This window comes from Monodelphis domestica, chromosome 5 (genome assembly GCF_027887165.1).
Source record: "Monodelphis domestica isolate mMonDom1 chromosome 5, mMonDom1.pri, whole genome shotgun sequence".
NCBI lineage: Eukaryota > Metazoa > Chordata > Mammalia > Didelphimorphia > Didelphidae > Monodelphis > Monodelphis domestica.
In genome coordinates, this window is record NC_077231.1 from 233,373,743 (window position 1) to 233,388,053 (window position 14,311).

Consider the following 14,311-nt stretch of genomic DNA (forward strand, 5'->3'; position numbering starts at 1 on the left):
CAATTCCAATGAGAATAAGGTTTAAGTATTACTCAGCCTCATCCTCCCTTTCCCTCCACTGTAATAGTATTTTCAACCCCCCCACCCCGTATCTCTTTATGTGATATAATTTACCCCATTTTACTTCCCTCTTCCCATTTTTTTAGTACAATCCTCTTTTATACTCCTAGTTTGTTTTTTAACAAATCATGCTAAATAGCTTACTGCCACACTCTCTGTATTACTTCTTCTAACTACTATGATGATAATTTTTTTTAAACCCTCACCTTCCATCTTGGAGTCAATACTGTGTACTGGCTCCAAGGCATAAGAGTGGTGAGGGCTAGGCAATGGAGGTCAAGTGACTTGACCAGGGTCACATAGCTAGGAAGTGTCTGAGGCCAGACCTCCTGTCTCTAGGACTGGCTCTCAGTCCACTGAGCTACCCAGCTGCCTGATGATAATTTTTAAGAGCTACAGCTATCATCCTTCCACATAAAAATATAAACAATTTGACCTTATTGAAACCCTTAAATTTTCTCTCTTATTTACCTTTTTATGCTTCGCTTGAATTTTATATTTGGACAAATTTTCTGTTTAAGTCTGGTCTTCAGAAATGCTTGGGAATCTTCTATTTTATTAAATGACCATACTTTCCCCTAAAAGCATAGTCAGCTTTGATGGGTAGGTGATTTTTGATTGTAAACCCAGTTCCCTTTGCCTTCCAGAATATCATATTACTTCAATATGGAAGCTGCTAGATCCTGTGTAATCCTGTCTGGGGCTCCATGATATTTGAATTCTCTCTTTCTAGTTGTTTGCTATATTTTCTCATTGGGCTAGGAGCTCTTGAATTTGGTTATAATATTCCTGGGAATTGACATTTGGGGATTTATTGCAGGAGGTGACCTGAAGATTCTTTCAATTTCTATTTTACCCCTTTGTTCAAAAATATCAGGGCAGTTTTTTGGGGTAATTCCTTCTAATATGTCTAATCATTCTCAACTCATCATTCCTGGACCTATTTTCCAGGTAAGTCATTTTTAATGGGATATTTCATATTTTCTTCTATTTATTCATTCTTTTTATTTTCTTTCTTAATGCCTTGTGAAGTCATTAACTTCCATTTGCCCAATTCTAATTTTTAAAGACTGAATTTCTTCCATGACCTTTTGATCCTCCTTTCCATTTGGTCCATTCTACTTTTGACAACACTCTTTTCTTCATTGGATTTTTGTGCCCCCTTTTCCAGTTGACCAATTTTACTTTTTAAACTTTTATTTTTGCATTACTTTCATTTATTTCCCCCATTTTTCTTTGACCTGTCTTATTTGATTTTTTAAATTCCTTTTTGAGCTCTTCCAGAGCTTGAGACCAATTCCTGTCATTCTTTGAAGTTTTGCATGTGTTTGCTTGGATCTCACCATCTTCTGCTGGTTCTGTACTTTGGTGTTTGTCCCATAGAAATTTTCAATGGTTAAGTGTTTCTTTTGCTGTTTGCTCATTTTCCCAGGTTTTTTTTTTTCTCTGTGGCCTTGGAATTCTGAAAGCTGATGATTCTACCTCCTCTGCTGCTGACTTGCAGCACTGTGAGCTATTTTGCCTTGGGGCTAGGTCTTCATCACACCACTGCAGGCTTGAAAGGGCCCAGTGCTATGGACTTCCAGGCCCCACTGCAGGCTAGTGCCAGGGCCTGAGACTTCAAAGGGTGCATCTGAGGCGCTCTTTTGTTGGTGTATCCTGCATCCTGGGATCCTGAAATTAGCCTATGCCCAGTCCTGAAACCTGGTGCAGTAGGTGGGGTGGGGGTAGTCAGCCAGCACTCCTCTGTGTGGTGTTTATTTCTGGTTCCCCTTTATCCCATGAAAAATCAATTCTCTCTGCCTGTCTTTCAAGTTGTGTTTAGCAAGAGAGCCCCCTCACTTTGTCTTGCTGTTGGCTTTTGACTTCTGTCATTTTGAGGCACTTTTAAAATATTGGTTTGGGAAGATTGTCGGAAAAGTTTCAGTTTTTAATTCTACTGTGCCAACATATTGTGCTCTGCACCCTGACCCATGACAAAGGGACAACCTTTTTAACTAAATATTTAGCATTTAGAAGGAGTAATTTGTCAGTTGCATTTATTAACTACATAGTAGGTATCAAACACTAAGCTAGGCCCTCAAAAAAGTAAGACAAAAAGCTTATGTTCCAATAAGGACTGACAACAGGGAAATAGTGGCCAGGGAGAAAGACTTTTGTGAGCAGAACCAGAGGAAAGTTGACAAAATGACACAATATATACCCTTTCCAGAACAGGATATGGAAATATGAAGAGAGAAAAAGGAATAGTATTGTCCGAATGACTGGCATGAAAATGGCCTTGGGACAGACTCATTATGAAGTTCAGTCTGGATTAAGCTGAATATGGTGGGCTATATGAATGCTAAGTCTTTGTTCTTGTCAGGGTGAAAGGGTCTGCCACATGGCTAAACTTGAGAACCAATGCTTCTGCTGTTTTTCTTCTTTCTTAACTCTGTATACTCTGTAGTCTGGTTTCCAACCTTTTCAACTGAAACTGTTCTCCTCAAAGTAAAATGATCTCTTAACTGCCAAGGCTAATGGTCTTTTCTCAATTCTCAACTTTTTTGACTTCTCTACAGCCTTTGACACTGCTCATCACTTTTTTCTCCCTGATGGTCTCTTCTTTCTAGATTCCCATTGGTGCTGTTTCTTCTATTTCTTCTCTTTTTGGCTGGATCTTAATTCAGGTCATGCCCATTAACTATGTGTTCTTCCTAGGCTCTCTTTTCTTTTCCCTCCATACAGTTTTGCTTGATTGTATCAACATTCCCAAGGATTCAGTCTTCATTTCTATGCTAATGGATCTATTTATCTAGTCTTAACCCTCTCCTTAACTCCAGTCTCAACTCTTCAACTGTCCTTTGACTATCTCAAAATGGATGTCCCATAGATAACTTAAACTCAACATATCCCAAACTGAACTCATTAACTATCCTCCCCAAAAGCCCTCCTCTCTTCTGAATTCCCCTGTTACTGTCAAGGTACCACCTCCCTCCCAGGCACTGATGCTTCCAACCTAGATATTCTCCTTGACTCCTCACTCCCTCATACTATCAGATCCAAGCTGTTTTCAAATCCTCTCAATTTCACCTCAGTAACACCTTTTATTTTTTTTAATGTGACAAAAATGATTTATTGATTCTAAAAGCCATTCCCTTCATGACTTTTAAAAAAATTTGAATTTATTTAGTCAATTTAGAACATTATTCCTTGGTTACAATAATCACATTATTTCCCTCCCTCCCCTCCACCCATGCTTCCCACAGCCAATGTGCAATTTCATTGGATATTACTTGTGTCTTTGATCAGAATCTATTTTCATGTTGTTGGTGTTTGCATTAGGATGTTCATTTAGAGTCTATCTGCCCAGCCATATCCCCTGGACCCATGTAAGTTTCTACTCCCACAGTTTTCCCTCTGAATGAGGATAGTGTTCTTTCTCGTAGCATAGATCCCTCCAAGTTGTTCAGGATCACTGCATTGCCACTAATAGAGAAGTCCATTACATTTGATGTGTACAGTGTTCTCCTGGTTCTGCTCCTCTTGCTCTGCATCACTTCCTGGAGGTTGTTCCAGTCTCCATGGAATTCCTCCACTTTATTATTCCTTTGAGCACAATAGTATTCCATCACCAACATATACCACAATTTGTTCAGCCATTCCCCAATTGAAGGGCATCCCCTCATTTTCCAACTTTTTTTTGCCACCATAAATTAGCAACACCTTTTAGATATGCCCTCTTCTCTGTTTTGATACTGCCACCATCCTAGCACATGTCTTTACCTTGTACCTAGATTGTTGCAGTAACCTTCTGTTTGGTCTCTCTGTCTCAAGTCTTTCCCATTCCAATTCATTCTCCACTCAGCTATAAAACCGATTTTTATAAAGAGAGCCAGTCCCTCCCCAATGCTTAGAGAAAAAAATATAAAATCCTTTTTTATACTTTGAAAGCTCTTCATAACCTTGCAGCTTCCTGTCTTTTTAATCTTCTTACACATCAGTTCATACACAGTATTTGCTGTCACCCCTATTAAAGTATGAACTTCTCCTGGGCAGAGATTGTATCATGCTTTTCTCTGAATCCCCATCTGATACACAGTAGGTGCTCAGTACATGCTTGTTGCTTTTAAATGTTGGGTACAATGTGCCCTGGGGCAATTGTAGTCTTGTTTTTATAGTCTTGTTTTGGGAAACAAGACATCTGACAGTGAATTTGATGCACTACAGAATTATAGAAAACCCAGATGTTATAATGCAACAACATGAAAGGAATTTTGTGGGGGGAATAGAAAAAGCACCCTAGATTTAGACCCCAACAAACCAGGCTGTGGAACTCAGTTCTGAAAACTTATTACCTATATACCTTTAGGCCAATCTCTTTTGCTCTTTAGTTTCCTCCTCTCTAAAATGAGGGTAGAACAGATTTCTTAATAACGTTTAAATCCTATTAGCTTAAAACCCATAAGGCAGGAGCTCTCAATACTTTCAGGTACAAATATTTTTTAATTAAAATTTCCTCTTCCAGGAGACAGGACCTCTGGTATAGACTTTTTAAAGTAAGCATTCTGGGCTTCCTAATTTTGATGTAAGGATAGGCCATCCTCAATCATCAGGCGTTACCCAATAAAATTGCTAAGAGTATCAGGGTTCTGGGATTCCGGGGTTAATATCAAACTCCTTCCATTCTCTCATGTGGATAAGCAAAGGAAGACACAGAAAGCTAAATTCAGGAGTAAGATTATCATGTCTCACATCCACCTGGCCAGGTTCCTGAACTATTCATATATATAGCCTAAAGAGACTTCAGATCACCTTTACATGGAGAGAGCCATGTGTAAATGGTTGCCATTCAGAGGAAAGTTAATCAGGATGCTGAAAGGCTTAGTTGAAACGACTATGGAGTTTTGTTTTTTTTAATTCTTGCTTTCTGTCCTAGAATCAATACTAAGTATTGGTTCCGAGGCAGAAGATCCATAAGGTTAGGCAATTGGGGTTAAGTGCTTTGCCGAGTCACAAAACTAGGATGTCTGAGGTCACATTTGAACCCAGGACCTCCCATCCCTAGGCCTGGTGCTCTATCCACTGAACCACCTCCCTGCCCTTATGATGGAGTGGGCAAGGGGCTTACTATGATAGTTAACTTCGGGTAGTATAAGTATTGTCATATGAAAAGATTAGACTAGTCCTACTAGTCCTCCCAGAAGGAATGGGATTTACCAAGAGGCAGATTTAGGCTGGAAGAAAGTATAACCTTTGCATAGGAGCTCCTTCCAGGTAAACTTTGGGGAACAAAGGAATGTGTTGCCCTCCTTATACATCTGGGGACTTTAGCATCTGATTCCTTCCCCTACTCAGATTTACAAGGTTCAAAAGATGAAGGGAGTTTATTTAGGGGTTAATAAAAACTAAGAGCTCTTAATAAAAAACCCTCGGGAGTTGTACCTACTGTGAAACTGTACTTTTTTAGATGTCTTTGGATTATTAGGTTTTCATCTTTTCATTCTTTGTATTTAGCTCTTTCGGTTCCACTAAGGCTAGGGATCCTTCCAAGGTTGGAATTTTAAGATCCCCTTAACTTGTAGTAGAAGCCCTAAAAATCTTTGTTAGGGAGGGAAGTATTATAGGAAAATGCAAACTGCACCAGTATCTTTGCCAAGAAAACCGCAAAAGAAGAGTCAGACACAACTGAAGATGACTAGACAACAAATTGTAGGAAAAACTCTTATTCTTTGTCAGCTGGACTGGTCTCCCTTGAAAGGAATGGGGCATTTCATTTGGCAAGAAGACTTGGGTTTGAACGAGGGCTTGGGCTTCCTTGCCGTTTGGGGTATAAAAGACTCAGACCACGGAAAGCCGACATGCTTTACCCTTCGTGGAGCATTTTATCTGAAACAGAAATCACCAGTTGTTTAATTCTCCTTACCATCCGTGCTTTTATTCCATTTTATGGTGCGCAAAATGTTCCAATCTCAAAGCCAAATCACTGGACAACAGCCCAAGTCTGGCCTGGCGAGAATGTGTCTTCTCCCAGATCTAATGTCATGAACCCAAGACGAAGGGTCTAAACAATCCGTTTAATAAAAATGTTCAAATACATCTGGTAAAGGCAGGTTATGAGGTATCTTTTAGCAAGCTTAGGAAAATAAAGGCAAGTGGAGGCCACAAGCAGGAATGTTTGCTGAACTCGCCACCGGATTCCTAAAAACTTATGTTTTTCTTGCCCAAAGGTGTCTATATCTGGGTCCCAGACCAATCTTCCTATGGGTAAAGTCAGCCCAACCTCAACTACTGCAGGTGGGCTCCAGGACTGAATTATTCACAAGTTCCCGGCTGGTGCTGTAAGAGCATGGAAACGGTTAATCCATGCCTTCTGGTTCCACTGCTATCCTGGCCCACAACAGTCTCAACAAGGACATTTTAGTTTCTCTGCAGTGTATTTACAGCTCAAGAAATTCCATTTTTGGAGAGTATCAAGCACCTGAAGAGAAGTGAGCAGCTAGTTAAGTCTCACAGTAAAGGAAGTAAAATTATACTATGAGGGCAAGAGGACCATGCTAGCCATATATTGCCATATACAGAAGGAAAGAAGAAGCAAGCAGCGGTGCACGAGCCAATGGTGAATCTGTGAAAAATCCAAGAAAAATCCCCATTTTTCTACAGCCTTCTTTTATATACTAGTACCTAGAGGCCTGGCCTTCAAAATTAAGAGGTCTCCTAGGGGATAGAGGAAATATCTTGCTTGGCACCGGCTAGTGTCAGTAGGGCATCTTTCTGGTTATGGTTAGCATGCCCCAACAGGCCTCATAGGGCTACTTTTCAGGTGGGTGGGGATTCCCTGGTTGCTTAACCTCCCACACCCTTTGGGGAATGACTTTCCTGATCCAAGCAATTTACTCCCTTCTCCCTTGATTAGGGTACATCGCTTGTTCTTGAAAGTCCAGTATAGCAAATCCTACTTCAAGAGAAAAATGTGGAATGAAATCAAATTAAAAAAACAAAGGTTCTGATTTTGAAAAGCAGATTAAGCAGCAGGAAGCCACGCTGGATTTTAAGTCAGAGAACTGGAAGCTCCAATTCTGGTTCCGTCTCTCTCATACCACATGAATAACCCTGAGAAAGTTAATTTCTCTAACCCTAATTCCTCCTATATAAAATGTAGTGTGGAAGGAGAAAGATCTTGTTGATGGCATCCAAGGTCTCTTCCAATTCAATCTGTGACAAATGAAGCCATTTTCAAGTTGCTAATTGGAAATATGGGCAATTATTGTCCTGAACATATTAGTTACTAAAGAAGAGTATATCAATAGGGATCATCTACTATGTTTCATTTATGACTAAACTATCAGGCTTTGCTTTGAGAAGTCCAAGCTTTCATTTCTAGTACTTTTTGTACACTTCTCCACCTATCATAAAAAATAAGTATGTTACTGATCACAGCTTCTACATTAAAAAAAAAAAACCCAATCAACTCTTTACTTTGTCTTAGATTAAATACTATGTATTGGTTCTAAGGCAGAAGAACAGTAAGGGCTAGGCAATGGAGGTTAAGTCACTTGCCCAGGGTCACACAGCTAGGAAGTGTCTGAGGCCAGATTTGAACCCAGGACTGCCTGTCTCTAGGCTTGGCTCTCAATCCACTGAGTCACTAGATACCTCTACACATTCATTTTATGACACTAACTTGAGGGAACCAGTTTGGATACAGGCAATAAGTACCTGGATGTTGTAAACCTCAAAATTTCTTAGACTTATAAATGTTGGAAATTTCACCATTGGGAAATTTCATACTTGAAAAATTTCCTATTGATAGTGGGTCTTGGCTATTGGAATGTGAACCCCATTGGCATGAGAGTTTCCCCCTCCTTCCTTCTTAAGATTACTTTAGGACAGAAACCTTTTGCTGAACAATGGAAAGGACTTTGACCTATGCTTAAGCATAGAACAGGGATTTCTTTGAGTCATGATTGATTTTAGAATTGATACAATGGAGATACTTGGAATCAATCTCCACCCTACTCAGTCCTAACAGGATTGAGTAAGGGCTGCAGCATAGATCAAAATTTAATTATTCCAATCTCTACCCTACTCAGGTTAACAGGATTTAGGAAGGGTTGTAGCAAAGGATCAAAGATAAATATGACCTTCAACAGACATGTGCAAAGCCAGAGACCTCTGGGCGGTCCTGGGTTAAGCTAGAGCCTCCATTGGCACAGGGAAATTGATGGACAGGGATTGGTAGATGGGAGAACTGAGGGGAGGCAACTTGGATGGTTTCCTTAAAGAGAGAAGGGGTCTGAAGACTCAGGGTTGGTGGTTTTTTAGGAGTTTGTAGGAGTGGTTGCGGTGTGCTCTGAGGAGCTTGCTCTGAAGGAAGCTGAAGGTGGGGGCTCTGAGACTGTTTCTCCATTTTGGTCACGTGAGTAATAGGGACTGATCTCCTTTCTTTGCCCCAGCTATCTAAGGGCTTGGGCCTTTTGGCCCAGCCTAAACAGAAGGGTTATTTAAGCCCTATTCCCTTCTCTCCCCTTTCTCTCTACCTCTATCTCTCTATCTCTAATTCCTTTCTTCCTCCTGTTTGTAATTAAAACTCCATAAAAGGTTGACGGCTGACTTGAGTTTTCATTTAGGAATTACATAGCTGAATTCCTTGGCGACCTTAAATTAATATATATCAGTCTTTTAAAAGTGATTTCCTTGTCACAATGTTTAAAAGAAAATGTAGAAACACCATCTAAAACAGTTTGGGGATTCTGTCTCTACAGATATATAACTAGTGACTGATTAGTTCATATTAGATTATTTCCCTTCATGTTTTGTTTTTTTTAAAGAAATTTTAGTGATCTTTTGTTTTTGTATTGCCTTATATTTGTCCTTGGATTTCTCCCAGGGAGCCATTCCACATGATGAAAACAAAAAACATTCTAAAGAGAAAGGAAAAAGGAAGAGAAAAAATTCTGCAAAGCCAATATATTGTCATCATCAGAGAACATACATATGCAGTATAACATATTTACACAGATCTCCTACCTCTGCAAAGAATGGTGGAAGGTGTCTTCTCTTTCATGTTCTTTGTCATTTTTTAACATTCAACTTTGTTTTGTGGGAGGTTGTTCTTTTACATTTATGTTATTGTAGAGTCATTGCAGCTAGGTGACTAGAGTGCCTAGTGGCTAGAGTGCTGGGCCTGGAATCAGAAAAGCCAAGTTGAATTCTGGCCCCAGACCCTTAGTAGCTATGTGACCCTGTGCGATTCACTTAACCCTATTTTCCTCTGATTTATCTCTAAAATGAGTTGCAGAAGGAAATGGCAAACCATTCTAGGATTTTTTCCTCCCCCAAATCCTAAATGTAGTCCACCAAGAGTTGGACATGACTGAAAAGACTAAGCAGAGAAAAGGCTATATAGGGAGCTGTGAATGCCTCCACTAAATGCAGCTTATTGGTAGAGTTCTCATTCTTGAAGTTGTTAGGGGTAAAAATTAGGGTTGTTGACTGAATATATTATTTTAGTGGTCGCCAGGGATTTAAATTCTGTTCCAATAAAATACTCAAGTCAGTTTGGGATTTTTATGGTGGTTTAATTACAATAGTAGGAAGAAATTAAGAAGAAGAGAGAGAGGAAAAGGTATGAGATTTCTTCGGCCTAGCCTAAGCTAAGGAAAGTTCAGAGGCCTCAGCCACAGCCTCCTCCAAGATTAAATCTAGCTCCACTTCCAGCCACCAGGCCTCCAAGAGGAGGGGTCTTCTAGGAGGATACTGCTTTAGGAGGTAAAGGAAAGGAGGAATCAGCCTAACCACTCACCCAGGACTCTCAGGGAAGATGCCTCACTTAACGACGCTACAAAGCTTCTCCCAGTAAGCTCACTGCCAAGCCACAAATGCCAACTGCCGCTAGGAGCTCCCAACCTTGCTGCGAGAGCCCAACGTCTCAGAGAGAGAGTGGCCAGAGAGAGGAAGTGACGCGAAATATATAGACTGTTCTTTACATCACTTCCTGCACCTCACATGTACCAATGGTAGCTTAAGCTTGGCTTAGGGCAGCTCAGGGGGTCTGTCAGTTGTTTCTGATTTGTCACTTGCTAGCACAGGTCGGTCATAGGCTATCCTCCTCACAGTTAATCCTTAAGTGTATACATTCCTTGGTTGCTAAAATTCTAAAAACTAAGCAGGGTAGAGCAAATCTAAAATTCACAAAGTGCTGCCAAGAATTTTGGATGCAGTTCATTAGCTCAGTGGAAATTGTTCTGGGCCTGAAGTCAGGAAGACCCAAGTTCAAATCTGTCCTCACCAGCTGTTTGATCCCTGCACAAGCCACTTCATCTCTGTTCTCTTTCACTAGAGAAAGAAATGGCAAAAAACAAACAAATAAATAAAAATAAAAAATCTTAGAGTGGTTTCTCAAGTGTTTTTGTCAAAAAACAAACCAAAAAAACCCCTATGTGGTGTCATGAAGAATTGAATGCAACTGAACAATAAGAGTCATTAAATGCTGTTTCTTTGGCTCTGCTTACTTCACTGCATCAGTTCATTTGTCTTTCCATTATGCTATTGTTTCTTATGGCACGATAATATTCTATTATATACATATACCACAACTTATTTAGCTATTCCCCAATCAATGAGCATCTGTTTTTAGTTCTACAGAACCTCCTCACTCCCCCCAAAAGGGTGCCGTAAATACTTAAAAAAATGAATTTATATAGGTACCTTCTTAGCAATGTGAAGCCAAATGAATAGGTTCTCTAGGTCAAAGAGTATGGACATTTAAAAGTCATTTTATTTGCATAACCCTAGATTGTTTTCTAAAAATTGTTGTACTCCTATAAAGTTGTGTAAGCACTGCTGAGAATATTGTTTTTTCACAAGACAATTAGAGAAGAGAATTGTGACAAGCCTTTCTTTTTCTGTACAAATTTTTAACTTCAATATGAGGAGTTATCTATGTTGAAACTTGTTGCTGGTGCATCTTTTTGTGGTGGAAAGAACTGAAACTGAAGGGCTGCCCATCAATAGGGGAATGGCTGAACAAGTTGTGGTCTATTTGTACCACAATTATTGTAATGGAATATCTTTGTATCATAAGAAATGACAAAAGATCACAAAAAGTACTAGAAAGACTTATATGAAGTGATGCAAAAATGAAGTGAGCAGGACCAGGAGAATGTCGTATAATAACATCAATAAGGTACTGTAAACCTCAAAATTTCTTAGACTTATAAATGTTGGAAATTTCACCATTGGGAAATTTCATACTTGAAAAATTTCCTATTGATAGTGGGTCTTGGCTATTGGAATGTGAACCCCATTGGCATGGGAGGTTCCTCCTCCTCCCTTCTTAAGATTACTTTAGGACAGAAACCTTTTTGCTGAACAATGGAAAGGACTTTGACCTATGCTTAAGCATAGAACAGGGATTTCTTTGAGTCATGATTGATTTTAGAATTGATACAATGGAGATACTTGGAATCAATCTCCACCCTACTCAGTCCTAACAGGATTGAGTAAGGGCTGCAGCCTAGATCAAAATTTAATTATTCCAATCTCTACCCTACTCAGGTTAACAGGATTTAGGAAGGGTTGTAGCAAAGGATCAAAGATAAATATGACCTTCAACAGACATGTGCAAAGCCAGAGACCTCTGGGTGGTCCTGGGTTAAGCTAGAGCCTCCATTGGCACAGGGAAATTGATGGACAGTGATTGGTAGATGTGAGAACTGAGGGGAGGGAACTTGGATGGTTTCCTTAAAGATAGAGGGGTCTGAAGACTGGGGGGCGGGGTTGAGGAGTTTGTCTGAGTGGTTGGAGTATGCTCTGAGAAGCTTGCTCTGAAGGAAGCTGAAGGTGGGGGCCTCTGAGACTGTTTCTCCATTTTGGTCACGTGAGTAATAGGGACTGATCTCTTTTCTTTGCCCCAGCTATCTAAGGGCTTGGGCCTTTTGGCCCAGCCTAAACAGAAGGGGTATTTAAGCCCTATTCCCTTCTCTCCCCTTTCTCTCTCCCTCTCTCCCTCTATCTCTAATTCCTTTCTTCCTCCTGTTTTGTAATTAAACTCCATAAAAGGTTGACTGCTGACTTGAGTTTTCATTTAGGAATTACATAGCTGAATTCCTTGGCGACCTTAAATTAATATATATCAGTCTTTAAAGTGATTTCCATGTCACAGTATGATAAGTTGCAAATGACTTAACTATTTTCAGCAAAGCAAGGATCCTGGACAACTCCAAGGAACTCCTGACCAAAAAGGCTATCCACCACATAGAAGAAACAGCTGGAGTCTGAGTGCATATTGAAGCATATCATTCTTCACTTTATTTCCTCTTTGAATTTCTCAAGTGTAAACTATATGTGTCTTTCACAAAATAATGAACATGCAAATATATATATATTGTATGACAACATATATACAATCTGTATCACATTACCTGCATTCTTGGGGAGAGGAGAAAAGAACACAGGGATCACAACATGTCAGAAAATGATTATTGAAAATTGTATCAATATGCAATTTCAAAAAGAAATTTTTTTTTAACAAGCCAAAAATGCTCCAAGTTTCTGATTAAAAGATATATGCTGAAGCCTAAGGTCTATCTACACAAAGTTCTTCTAGACATAATGGGGGTAAAAGTTAAAAAGCAAATACTCAAAACTAGCCATGGTCTCTTCAACTTGGACTCTTAAGACTCCACACTTCCAAACTACTGCCAAGTCTGGGACGAGAACTCTGGAACAAAGACATTGGGCTTTTGCTTTATTCATCAGCTAGAGGGCAGTAAACTAATGGTGAAGAAGTTAGACAAAGGTGGTTAGGTAGAATTTATTTTTTAAATTTAAAAATGACATGAAGAAAGTTTCCATAAACATAGGAAAACACAAAAAAAGCATTGGATATTAAACCATAAATGCCTTGCTTTTAGAAAAAGCTTGCACATATTCAACACATTATTTTTAAAAATTGTCCTATTCATGCTTTCCCCCCTAAATTCCTTTTATACTTTCAGAATTAAAAAAAAAAAGTTTCAATGACCCTCTTTTTTGTGGCATCACTAATTGTTACCACCTTCCTCTTCTTACCCAATCCTAAATAAGAGGGGGGAAAAACCCTTAATAAGCATAATCAGGCAAAATAAACCCACAAAGGTCATGTCCAAGAAATCTCATTTTACATCTTCAGTCTATCACCTGTCCGTCAGAAGGCGGAGTAACAATGCTCCATCACTTATGTTGCCCATCTCTGCTCAGTAGAATTTGAGAAAAATGTTCTGAAGATACAATCATTATTTTGATCATTTAATTATATTTGATCAAATATATTTGATCATTATAAAATAAGCCTGTTATGATTAAAATTCTGTGAAGACTATACATTAATTTTAAATTATTTATTAAATATGTAAAAGCATGTTGGAGAAAGAAAAGGCACACTGCCACATAGCTGGTTGCAGTCCCTCTTTCCTACCTTACTAGAGCTTACCGCTCACCTCACATCTCCGTTCAGTCCCTCTGCTTGCCCAGAAGGACTGCCAGTTTTCCCAATCCATATGGCTTTTTCTGGGTCTTCTCCGACTGGGCAGACTTGACTCAACTCTGTTCGGGTCTGAGGCCAGTCTTCTGGATGCCAGCAGTCACAGGGGACAAGACACAGGCATCTTCTGGGACACCCTTATATGGATTAACCTCAGGCCTTGTTTTTAATCCAATCCAAGGGTAGGGATAAGATCAAAATGCATTTTCAAGTTCAAAACGAAATTTTCCTTTAAAAAGAATACAGATTTACATAAAATTCTCCCACTGGCTTCCTGTGAGGTTCAGTTCAAAAAACACCTCTTGCCAAAGGCCTTTCTTGGTCCCTCCTCTCCTCCTCCCCATCCAACGCACACAGATCTTTGCCTGTTGTCTCTTCCCTTGGAATGGGAGCTGGAGAAGGAGCCTACTCTTTTGCCTGTCTTGCCAGTTCTTAGCACAGTAATTCACACAGTGAGCGCTTACTTTTTTATGGAGATAAACATTTATTATTAGTCATCTAGAGATTCCTCCACAAGATGGAACATGTAAACTCCATAACAACTGAAGAGACTCAAAGGAAAAAAAAAATAGTTTTCTAAAAAGACCATAAGGATCTCTAGAAGAAATGATACAGGAGGTAAAATAGAAATAAAGCTCTGGCAAGAAGAACAAGCAGTTTAGTAGAAAAAATGATAACCTTTACCAAAGAAATGGTCTCCCTAAAAATAACCCATGACTCCCGGAGGTTACAAAAAACGAGAACAAA

The 14,311-nt window shown here is 39.5% G+C and overlaps 1 long non-coding RNA gene across 1 annotated transcript in view; it reads right to left on the reverse strand.

The window, feature by feature from the left end:
* Positions 1 to 98: 98 nt before the first annotated feature.
* The window catches only part of LOC103100417 (uncharacterized), a 95,192-nt gene continuing 80,979 nt past the window's right edge, over positions 99 to 14,311 (reverse strand). The window contains exon 4 of the long non-coding RNA XR_008912361.1: positions 99 to 5,928. This is a non-coding gene — a long non-coding RNA (uncharacterized LOC103100417). The remainder of the gene's footprint in view (positions 5,929 to 14,311) is intronic.